This window comes from Berghia stephanieae, chromosome 3 (genome assembly GCF_034508935.2).
Source record: "Berghia stephanieae isolate SIO BIC M18660-M18661 chromosome 3, UCSD_Bste_1.3, whole genome shotgun sequence".
In the NCBI taxonomy this organism is placed as follows: Eukaryota; Metazoa; Mollusca; class Gastropoda; order Nudibranchia; family Aeolidiidae; genus Berghia; species Berghia stephanieae.
This window is the reverse complement of record NC_088362.1, coordinates 106,203,612-106,216,111: the sequence shown is the minus strand read 5'-3', so window position 1 is coordinate 106,216,111 and position 12,500 is coordinate 106,203,612. Positions and strand designations below refer to the sequence as shown.

The 12,500-nt window shown below is 36.1% G+C and overlaps 1 protein-coding gene across 1 annotated transcript in view; it reads right to left on the bottom strand.

Annotated features, from left to right (window-relative positions):
- LOC144969087 (uncharacterized) overlaps window positions 1-12,500 on the bottom strand; it is a 73,273-nt gene that overhangs the window by 52,881 nt on the left and 7,892 nt on the right. The gene's annotated exons all lie outside the window — the stretch shown is intronic.

Here is a 12,500-nt window from a genome sequence, read left to right as displayed (position 1 = left end):
CGGGTGTGGAAGAGCCAAGTGGCAAAGCATCATTGATAGCCTGTGCTCTGACTGAGATTAAGTAAGGACGTAAAGGGAGTAATCTTGATTGATCGATATTTATTTGAAGTGCTAGTTTTCTGACCAAAATATGAAATATCAAAATATGTAATTTGTCAAAGCATGGGAGAGAAAAATGAAGACCGACCAATCGGAAATCCATCCTTGTATCTTATGGCCATAAGAAACTGAAACATCAAAGAGCTGGTTATTATAATTCTTTATTTGACCTTCACTGACCACTAACGATCGGTCTGGTAATAAAGATGTATATTTTATATCCATTGCACGTCAACAAAACAACTATTTAAAAATATTGGCCGGAAAAATTCAACGTAATGCATCGGTGAATATTGATGGATTTTCAACGTGTCAAAAACTCGATGATTCATGACGTCCTAAATTTGAGTCTTCTTTGAATTCTCAGGTTTGACACTTGTTGACAAAGTCGGAGGGGTCATCGTAAATATTGAAGTGCCAAGTAAATATTTCCTGGCCAAAATGAGGTAATAAATAATATTATGTGCTTTGTCAGTGTTTGGTAGAAATAAGATGGCCATACATAAGAAAGGACGAGAGACCTGCAAGGGGCATTCTGACACGAGATTGACAAGTAATAAAATACGGGAGATGGACTATTAGATACCAGATGCCGTGACTAGGTCAATGTTATATTGCATATTTAAGGGATGTTTGGAAAACAGTCGTATCTTGAAAATAACGATGAATAAAACGTTCTCTACTTGACGCTTATCATAATATTATGACTTATAGGTATCATAAGAGTAGATAATGAACTTATAAAAATCGACATTAAATTGGAATTCATTATTTTGTTCTTTTCCTGTTGATAAAACTCATTCTCGAGAATAACTCCATTTTATACTCAACTTTGCATCAAATAAATTCATTTTCTCATACTGCGAATATATTGATTTCTTTTTGAAGGGAAACTTGTGTCTTTTCAAAATGACAAGTTACAAATAAATGAACATATCTAATAAAATTATGTCTAATCATTTTCATGGGGAAATATTTCTTTTGTGGAAGACTAAAATATCCTTAGCGTAAGTTCAATGCAGCGCTCCAAATGAGCCCCACGGAGGTGAAATGCTCAAGACCGCACATCACCGCGGATAGGACTCGAACCACTTGCCTCCATGGTAGGAAAGCAGAGACCATACTGCTAGGTCACACTGCTCCTAAAAAGTCCGCGATATTCAATGAAAAAACGTTGAAAAGTAATGACAGTTGACATACTTGTGCTTTTGTTATTTCTTTTTGAAATCTTTGCCAGCTATAAAGACTATCTTTCTCACATTGACTTGACAAATTGATTCTAAATTATAATCAGTTGGCGATTGCTTCACCAGAAAGAATCGAACTGATAAGCTTTTGGCTTTTACCCAGCCTTATATATATATATATATATATGTTCGACAAATGGATGATGCCAAGTCTGCAAAGATAGATCATCATCAAGCCCTACTGCAACCTCCTCGTGGTGTCGAACGGTAACAGGTCAAGCTGGCCAACTGCAGAGGGCGACAAGAATAGGCAATGGCAAACCATTCTTGTAACTTTGCCGAGTTAACTGCATGAATAAGTCCAAAAAGTTAAACGGTGACAGCGTAAAGGGGAGCATGTTTTCACGGAAGACTGCTGCCTCGCTCGGTTGGGAGCGTCAGGTTCGTCAGCCAGTTACTAGGCGAAATAAATTTAACAAATGTGACAAAACCAAAATTGGGACATGGAATGTCAGGACCTGTGCCCAAAAAGGAAAACTAAACAACATTCTGAAAGAAATGAAACAGCTCCAAATAAATATTCTTGGCCTGGCAGAGATGAGATGGAAAGAGCAGGGAACCATGTCAAAACAAGAAAACAACATGACATATAAGATCATATGGAGTGGTGGAACCTCTTTCCAAAAAGGAGTAGGGATGATCTTAGACCAAAAATCAACCAAATTTTACAAAGGGCACGTAGCAATCTCAGACAGAGTTTTGCTGGTTAAGCTAAGAGGACCTGTAGTTGACACCAATATTATTCAAGTTTATGCACCAACAGAAGAGGCGACAGATGCAGATATGACAGAGTTTTACCATTCACTAGACAAAGCAAAACGAATGTGTAAATCACAAGAAGTCCTTATGGTAATGGGGGACCTAAATGCTAAGATTGGCAGAGGCAGAGATGGTGACATAATCGGACCACATGGACTCGGAGACAGAAATGAACGAGGAAACATCTGGGCAGATTGGTGTAGAACAAATAAATTAATGATTTCAAACACCTGGTTTCAACAACACCCAAGAAGAACCTGGACATGGCAATCACCAGGGGACAGAGCAAGGAACCAGATAGACTTTATAGCAGTATCATCAAGATTCAGAAATGGCATATTAAATTGCAAAACCTACCCAGGCGCCGATGTAGACAGTGACCATGTCCCAGTTGTTTGTACAATAAGGATAAAGTTTAAAGCTATTCAGAGAACAGCTGGTAGAATAAAGAGGGATTACAGGTTATGCAAAGACAATGGCATACAAACAAAAATGAGAGAAGAATTTGAAAATGCACTCATGATACAAAGCCAAAGTGAACCTGATAATGAAAAATGTGAAAAACAATTTGATATATTCCAAAAGTGTGTCAAAGCAACTGCAGAAAAGCATTTACCAATAGCTCAAATAAACAGCAAAAAGGAATGGATGACAAATGAAATTCTAAACCTATTTGAAGAAAGACGAAAATGCAACAGAGGGTCTGCAGAATACCAAACATTGAACAACCACATTAAATCCAAATGCATCGAGGCACACGAGAACTATCTAGACTGGAAATGCTGCGAAATCAAAAGAGAATACAAACCCAACCCCCAACAAGCTCACCAAAGAATAAAAGAACTATCAGGGAAAAGGAAAAGCAAAGCAGCAGGAAGTTGTATCCAAAACAAACAAGGAGAACTGCTATTTGAAGAACAACATATAGAAAGCCGATGGGTAGAATACATAGGCGAACTGTACAATGATCCAAATAGAAATGAACCACCACTGAAATTCAAAGAACCATTAAGCGGACCAAACATCACCAAAAGTGAAATTGAACATGCCATGGAACGAATGAGGGATGGTAAAGCAACAGGCCCTGATGAAATATCTGTAGAGGTATTAAAAAGCCTAGGAGATCTAGCAATTGATGAACTTCACATATTATTCAACAACATATACAATACTGGGAAAATTCCAGAAGATCTCTGTAAATCTATTTTCATAGCAATACCAAAGAAAGCAGGTGCAGTCAGATGCGAAAATTTTAGAACTATAAGTTTAATAAGCCACATCAACAAAATACTGTTGCGTATAATTATCAACAGGCTAAGGAATAAGATTAACCCCGAAATCGCAGAAGAACAATATGGATTCCAACCTGACAGAGGGACAAGGAACGCAATATACCTCCTCCGTGTTTTAAGTGAAAGAGCTATACAGGTTCAGACCCCACTATACCTCTGTTTTGTCGACTACAAAAAAGCTTTTGATAGAGTACGCCACGAAGAAATACTAAAACAACTGCACTCCATTGGCGCTGATGAGAAAGACCTCAGACTCATGCAAACATTATACTACACCCAGCAGGCATCTATCAAAATCGGAAACTCTACAGGAAATTCCATTCCTATTAAGAAAGGAGTCCGTCAAGGGTGTGTTGCCTCACCAGATCTGTTTAATCTATACCAAGAAACAATCATGAGGGGCATAAATAATATGGAGGGAATAAAAGTGGGAGGTCACAACATAAATAATATAAGATACGCAGACGATACGGTACTCATTGCAACATCAGAAATCCAACTTCAAAAGATTGTTGACAAAGTGGTAGTAGATAGTGAAGCCAAGGGAATGGAAGTGAATATCACCAAAACGGAATGCATGGTAATACAGAAAAACCCCGAAAACAACAACACCTGCAATATAACGATTCACGGCGAGCAACTTACCAACGTAGAAAGTTTTAAATACCTAGGTTCAATAGTGACAACAGATGGAAGATGTAACCGAGACATACGAGCAAGAATAACTCAAGCCAAACAGGCCTTCATGGACCTGGGAAACATTTTGAAAAACAAACAGATGTCGTTTGGGATTAGATTCCGAGTCTTGAAGTGCTACGTGTGGCCAATCTTGTTATACGGATGCGAAAGCTGGACTACAAATGCAGAAACACAAAAGAACATTGAAGCTTTTGAAATGTGGTGCTTGAGAAGGATGCAGAGAATATCGTATACTGCACACAAAACGAACGAAGAAGTGCTAAAACAAACATACCAACAAAGGAAACTAATGCCCTTAATAGTGGATCGACAACTATCCTTTTTCGGACACATAGTAAGGAAAGATAAGAATGAATACCTGGCAAGTTGTGGAAAAATACCTGGTAAACGCGCCCGGGGGAGACAAAGAAAAACACTCATAGACCAACTGAAGGGCTTCACCAGCCTAACAATCCAAGAGCTGTTTGAAAAGGCAAGAGACAGGGAGGAATGGAGAGAGATAATTCATGCAGTATCCGAAGCCTGGACCAGGCATGGAACCTAGAAGAAGATATATATATATATATATATATATATATATATATATATATATATATATATATATATATATATATGTATGTCAAGGATTACTATACTGGAAAGGATTGACATGTCGAATCTTCAGCCCCCGCTAGTGGGGGCCATTGGTTGGATAACGATTTCAAGCAAAACTACTACTTTTCTGCCTTGGTACAATTTCCTTGAATGCGCAATAATTGATTCTGTTCTTATTATTTCGGTACTTTATAAGAAATTGGTTAATTGGCGACCATAAGTTTTAAATAATATTTCTTATGTCTTGAATGATATGAAAATATATAAAATGTAGTGAACTATCAACAATTTTACTGGAAAGTATGAACTATTTTTTATGACGCCCTCTTACAAATTGAGTGATTGGGTTTGTTTTCATTTTTAAAAATCGAAAGTACGAATCTGCTTTCAATTGCTTTTAATAACTAGATAGATCTATGGCTTATTTATCGAACCAGAATCTTTGAAAAGTGGTAAGTACCAATAATAATTGCGTAATAATTATTATTTAAGAAATGTTTAGAATTAGCATCTGGCTGTAGTTCCTGCAGACGATAGATAGACCCGTTGTCGTGCTTGCTCTTTCGAGTCGCACATATTCAGATATGGCTATGGTGATCAGACTGACATCCTGATTCGGATTTGTTTCTTATTTTATTATGGCCTGTGGCTTTATATTTATATCTTTTTTTTCTATATGGTTAACTGATAAATATTGACTTTATTGTATTAGTCTAGTGTATAAGTCTAGAGGGCCCTTTGCTCGTCACGTCAACTTCACAACTTGAACTTGAACAGTTGCTAGATAGATTAGATAGTCATCATTGCTATTGCTAGATAGCTAGACTAGAATAGTTAGTGGGTCTGATATTACCATATATGATGGAACTTGGACTCTGAATATATAGTTATGCCCATTACATGGATCTGGTGTTGCTGACATGACTGTCAATTGTATGGGACTAGTACTCTGAATATATAGTTTTACCTCATTGATCAAAATGATCTGAGTCTGAGATGTTACTGTTACAACAGTTACACTCACCCAACTCAATCACTCTAATTATCTCTGTGACTATGGGAGGGAATTATGGATCCATTGACTGAAAGGATTGTACTAGTAGTCTGAATATATAGTTTTGTCTCAATGATCTGAGAAGTAACTCTATTAATTAACTCTTGACTACATGGAAGGGAACTATGGATCTGATTCTGATGCTACTCAATGACTGTAAGGAATGAACTATAGTATAGTAGTCAGATTTTTTATGAATGGCGCATTTTTTCTAGTTTTTCTCAGATGTCCTTCTATCAAAAGTTGTAAAACTTTGTGTCAACCTCCGAATCAATTTCTATTAGCTGAATAAACATTTTGGCCCGTATTGTGATGCCATATCACAAAAAAGATTTCTTCTTCACGACCTATAAAAATCTACTTTAAAACCCCTGTCATAAAATTAGAGATTTTACTCTGCTAAAAATGTAAACATTTTCGCACCACAAAGTAAGATGAATTCATCGTTTTTCAAAATAATCTTGTGACACGGTAGTTCCGGCTGGTGGTTATGAGTTCATATCATACTATTTTCCGAATAAAAGCAACACACATTAACTGTTATAAAGTAACAACTAATGTAGTTTGCATCCCATTTTGACTTTGTAATTTATTGCTTTTTATTTACATCACGTCACAATTACCGAAGACTGATATGAATCTCTAGCTTTAACTCATTTGAACTAGTGATTAAATACTCAAAATTGTCAAATTAACAATGAACGTTTATATTTAACTTTGAAAAATTGTATCTATGCATGAACGTTTCACACAGCATTTTAAGTTTTCTTTTAAACCTATAAGCTCTTAAACAATACGATATGATACGGAATCTCTATCGGTTCCTCTCTCGTAAGGCTGCGAAAAGAATTCCACTTTTATCTATCGATAAGTCATTAATTAAAGAGGACAGCTATGGAATTGGAATTTCACAATCAACCCTCAGTTTTGCATGTTATTGTTGTTGAACACAAGCATATATTTGTGGAAACATTGTATCATAAATTGATGAATTTCTACTTTTGACTGGTCTACATTAAATTTATGTAATCCTCTTTGGCATAAAGAACAAGCTATTTCTCAAAAATTTGAAATCAAAATAATGTTGGAAGCGCGTAATGTTCACTTTCATTTGTATTCATCAATAACGTATATTGATTGTTATAAAATGTAAACATGTCTGTCGTTCCTTCATATTCGGATTCTGTACGAACATCATATAAGTTTCAATTAACCGAACATTCCATTTTAACAAATTCTTTCAAAATGGATAAGCGGAAAATCATATTTTTGACACTATAATCATATTTAGATTCCAATACTTACTAGTTATCGATTTTAATATAGCTTAATAAGTGAAATTCTTTCCTATTGTTTTAAAATTCGTGAAAAAAATATATTTTACTAGGACAAAATGATCCAGAGGTTCATACAAATTTTTGCAGCTGTACATTGTGAACAGCTGAGAAAAAGAAGACAAAGGTGCGCCCCTTATTAAAAATCCGACTATTGTATCCCTTAGTAGATATTTTGGTATTCATCTTTTTCTTGAGATCATCCTCCGCAGATTACCTCCCTTTGTTGATATTTTACATCTCCTTTCCCCTTCATCTAATTGTTCACCTTCATCTTCATCATCATTTTACATGTACATTCATTAATCAAGCTTCTAAAGAAATCATCCTGAATCAATCACTATAAGGTCAGTTTTTAGAATATCTAACTACTCATCCTTTCCGTTTTTTGGCTACTCTTATTCACTGCTGATAATAATAATCATTAAATATTTTTTTGGACCCAGAATTTACAATCACTCTCTAAAAAGGTAGATCTTGCCATATAATAATGCCCCTGCTGTTATTTTGGTGTAAATTTTCTCTATTTTTTGTTGGCCCCCACTAGCGTTGCCTGAAGATTCCATATGATTGTCCTTTCAGTATAGTTGTCCTTGATGTATGTGTAAAAGGTCAACAGAGTGCGACGATCTCTTTTTTTTTCTTTGATCAACTCTTTGGAATAATATAATATACTGTAAACATACGATAACTTTTAGAATAGATTGAGATTTGACCAAGGCCAGAATAAATAGAAAATTTATCAAGTAAATAAATAAATAACTAAATGAATGAATAATTAACTAAATAAATAAATAAATAAATATATGAAAGTTATTACAACGATTTTTTATGGAGACACCGAGCAGTTCGGTGGTCAATGGGTATAACATTCCGTTGGTGAGCTGTCTGTCCAAGGATCGAGTCCCATTGTGGTTGACGCAAAGTTCAGTCCATGGAAAAAGTTGAATACTCTCATTTTCTCTCCATTCTCGGGTGTAAATTGAGTAGGGCTCAGTATCAGCTTTAAAAGAAGTAAATGTGCCTACAAAATGTTTAAGTGTTTGCTTTTGGCTTGGGTCTCCTTTTAAAGTATTTTGAGCATATTTAGTGGATATTGCGCAATAAATACAGAGGACCATACCCATAGAAGTTGGTAGGAGGAACTAAGATACCCCCCACCCACAAATAGAAAAGAGGAACCAACTGGCAGTTTTTGAAATGATAGGCTGTGGGAATGTATTTTTTTGAGTTGGGTACAGTGGACTCCATGTAAAGCCAACACCAACAGAACCAGAAATATTGTTTGACTTAAAGCAAGGTTGACATTATAGAACATAGATAAATAAGAGAAAATTTAGGACCAACAAATTAAATTAAATTGAGCTTTATATAGCGCAATATCCACTCAATGTACTCAAAGCGCTTTACAAGGGGTCCCTGGTCAACAGCAACATTTAACATGTAGGACCGGAGATGACGCCTGTTAGGCGATATTACAATTTTTCGGACAAAGACAACGCTGTTAACGGCCAGGTACTCATTTTACACCTGAGTATGGTGAGAGAATGTGAGAGAACCTTTTCCAAGGACTCAACTATGCGCCGAGCGCGAGTCTCGAACCCAGGACCTTCCGATCCGAAGGCGAGTGTCATACCACTAGACCACATAGCCGCACAACAAGAGGTGTTGACTTTACTTAAAGAAGAAGTTGACTTTAAAACGTTTGACTTTATACTGCTTGGATGGTAGTTACAGGTGTGTCAATTATATTATAAACAATGCAAAATTCAACAAGGAGAAAATTGTAAATTGAAGAAATCATTCAATTCTATTTACACTATCTATATGCAAAGGTCAATGATTGCTCATAACATGCCAAGCTTGTAGTACAGGCATTTTTAGAGATCCTGGAAATATTGCTTGTAGCAAATACAATGTCTTGACAGCATGTTCACTTCGTGTATAACAAAGTCAGATGCAGCATCTACCAAAATAGTAATAATATGCGGAATTTTACAGTAATGGGCGGAATCAAGGAATTCCATATGCAATTATGGAATGATTCTCCTGTTTAAAAGTTCACATACGCTCACGCTTCAGATCGTGCTCAATGCATTTCCTTCCCCACAGCAGTTTCATAATATGTGCGGTTATGTGGTCTTGTGGTATGACACTCGCTTTCAGATCGGAAGGTCCTGGGTTCGAGCCTCTTTCGCCTCATAGTTGAGCCCTTGGAAAAGGCTCTTTACTCATAAACTCTCACCGTACTCAGGTGTAAAATGAGTAACTGGCCGTTAACAGCGTTGTGCCTCTGTACGAATTTTTTTTGTTTGTAAAATCGCCTAACAGGCGTCATACCCCGTCCTAAATGTTAAGTGTTGTCGTTGACCAGGGACCGCTTGTAAAGCGCTTTGATTACGTTTAGTGGATATTGCGCTATATAAAAGCTCAAAAGCTCAAATATTTCCCACTATAATAATTTAAGAACCGACCTTGGCTTACGTAAAAGAGGTTTCTTCCTGACAGACGGCGGTAAAGCGAGTTTGACGTATAGGGATGTGTCATTTATAACGGGACAGGCCGCCATAGAGTTGAATATCCTTACGATTGCAAGTGGATAGATGACTTAAATAGACAAGAATGGCCTACACACTTTGTCATTAATTTATTGTGGAAAATGGTGTGTATATGGTATGTATTCGCATTTTTTTTTAGCTGAAGAAAGTGTGAGCATGTGTGTTTATATGTATGTGTGAGACATTGGGAGAAAAAATAGAGAGTGAGAGAGAGAGAGAGAGAGAGAGAGAGAGAGAGAGAGAGAGAGAGAGAGAGAGAGAGAGAGTGAGAGAATAGCAAAATTAATCGAATGTAATAATAATAATAATAATAATAATAATAATAATAATAATAATAATAATAATAATAATGATAATAATAATAGTAATAATAATAATAATAATAATAATAATAATAATACAATAATAATAATAATAATAATAATAATAATAATAATAATAATAATAATAATAATAATAATAATAATAATAATAATAATAATAATAATAATAATAATAATAATAATAATGATGATGATGAAGAAGAGGAGTCGGAGATAAAAGGGGAAGGACAAAGAGGAGAAGAAAATCGGGAACAAGGGGAGGAAGAAAATTATTTTGAACGTGACATTGCGATATAATACGCCATTTATTACGGGGCATCCTGTCACTGGCCACTACTGGCTGTACACTGACGGTCACAAGTTGATGGCTTGATAGGGCTTGATGAATGGTATGAAATAGATGATATCTATATAATGCATAGCAGTATTCATTTGATCTGATAAAAAATATGTTCTATAGGGCTAATGTCCTATCAAACTGGTGGCAAGCAATTGTTATTGGTCGAGTAATCCGGCCAAGGTGAGTTCCCATCCGTGAGCTTGAAGTTCCGAGTGACAACTGATGTTTTTTTAAATATAGAAAATAAAATAATTTTTAAAAAAGGATAAAATTCCCTTTATTCATCCCATAGGAGAACTTGTCTTCAGGGTCTATTCCAAGGGAAGACTGGTATAATCCAAGCACCAGCCGCAATGCAGCGCCGCAAACCTGATCAAGGGCGTGGTGACTTGCTCAGTGCCACACAGCGCGGCGATATTACACGTTTCCGACAGAGACAACGCTGTTAACAGCCAGGCACTTGTTTTACACCTGGGCACGGTGAGAGAATGTGAGTAAAGAGCCTTTTCCAAGGACGTAACCATGTGCTGAGCGAGGCTCGAGCCCAGGACCTTCGAATCCGGAAGCGAGTGTCATACGACAAGATCACATTGCCCCACAAAGCCACTATAGATAAAATCACTCGGGTCTTTGCTATTGCTTTTTGCCATCCGCGTTGATGAGTAATACTCACTAAACTGTATTATCCAGACTATAAACTTTTAAGGTTACACACGGTTTTGTGTGTTGGTTCGTTGTATTTCCGGATGGCAATGTTGTGAGCTTCTTAGCCAAGCGCATACTATCTATAGCTATAGGTAGTATGCGCTTGGCGAAGAAGCTCATAACATTGCCATCCGGAAGTATAACGGACCAACACACAAAACTGTGTATATCCATGAACGTGTATAGTCAGGTTAATACAGTTCAGTGAGCATTACTCATAAACGCGGATGGCAAAAAACAATAACAAAGACCTGAGTAACGTCATCTTCGAACTATCTATACATTTACCAGACACCTATGAATGTGTGTAACCACACCACACATGATAAGTATGTTGTTCTTTATTGAAGCTATTATACTCCATTTTGTTCGATTTCATTTGTAATTGCTTTTAAACGTAATTAGATGTGTGAAACATACTATGTTTGTAATATAATGGTCCGGACAAATGGCAAAGAAATGTGGCTCTGTCGGTCTTGGAAATGTCATTTCAAGGAAACGTGTTCTATTAACACGACATGATCACTCCAATATGTCAAAATGTACTGTTGATAATTATTTGGAATGAAATTGGACATGTTCTTGTGTTGAGTATTTCAACAAAAGCCGAGCCAGCGATAGAAGGCGATAGTTACGGTCGAGGAATACTTGGGGTTTTACTCAAAGGCTCGACAACAGGTTGACTCGGTGCAAGAAAATTTGATTTATTTCACTTTTCTATCTTACTCTGACAAAACGTACTTTCCTCATTTTGGCCAGAAATTTTTCCCTTCATATTCTTATTTCAATAAATTAAGACAATTCCCCCCCCCCCTCCTACCTTTCCAACGTATCGAAAAGAGTTAACCCGGAGATCTCAAGGAAATCTCTGATTAATTTTTTTTACAAATTGAATTTATGAATCATCTTAATTATTTGATATAGGAAACAACGTTTTCAGGGTAAACTGAGAAAGAGATGATTTGTCAGAGAATATCAGTAAAAAGACAACAATAAACTCCTTTGACAAAGATAAGTTTGATATAGGTCAGGACATCGAGGTTGTACGATGAGATTGAACTTCAGTTATTTCATGGGATGGCGCCAGATTTCACATAACACGACTCTTCTTATGACAAAGTCAATAAAAATGTCCAAAAATATAAATTCAAAAAAGGAATTTTCATTAACGAAGACAGTTCTATGATATCCCCACGATCAATGTTTTATTTTTCTTTGCTTTAAAATACTTTCCCCCTGCATGGCATAAAATACACAGATCCATGTTTATAAGCGACACACGACATCCGTTTGGTATGCGGGACTGGACAGAATGTAGAAAAATCGAGTTTAAAATCGCAGGGAAAAGAATTTGATGTATAGTTGTTTGTTTATTTTCAAACTGAGAAAGAAATCAATTTCTCGTATTAAATAGAATTTGTTTTAACTCAGACTTCATTAGCTAATCTTAAAATTCTATCTCAAGCATTAGGTTCGTAGAGAATAATATTTCCATT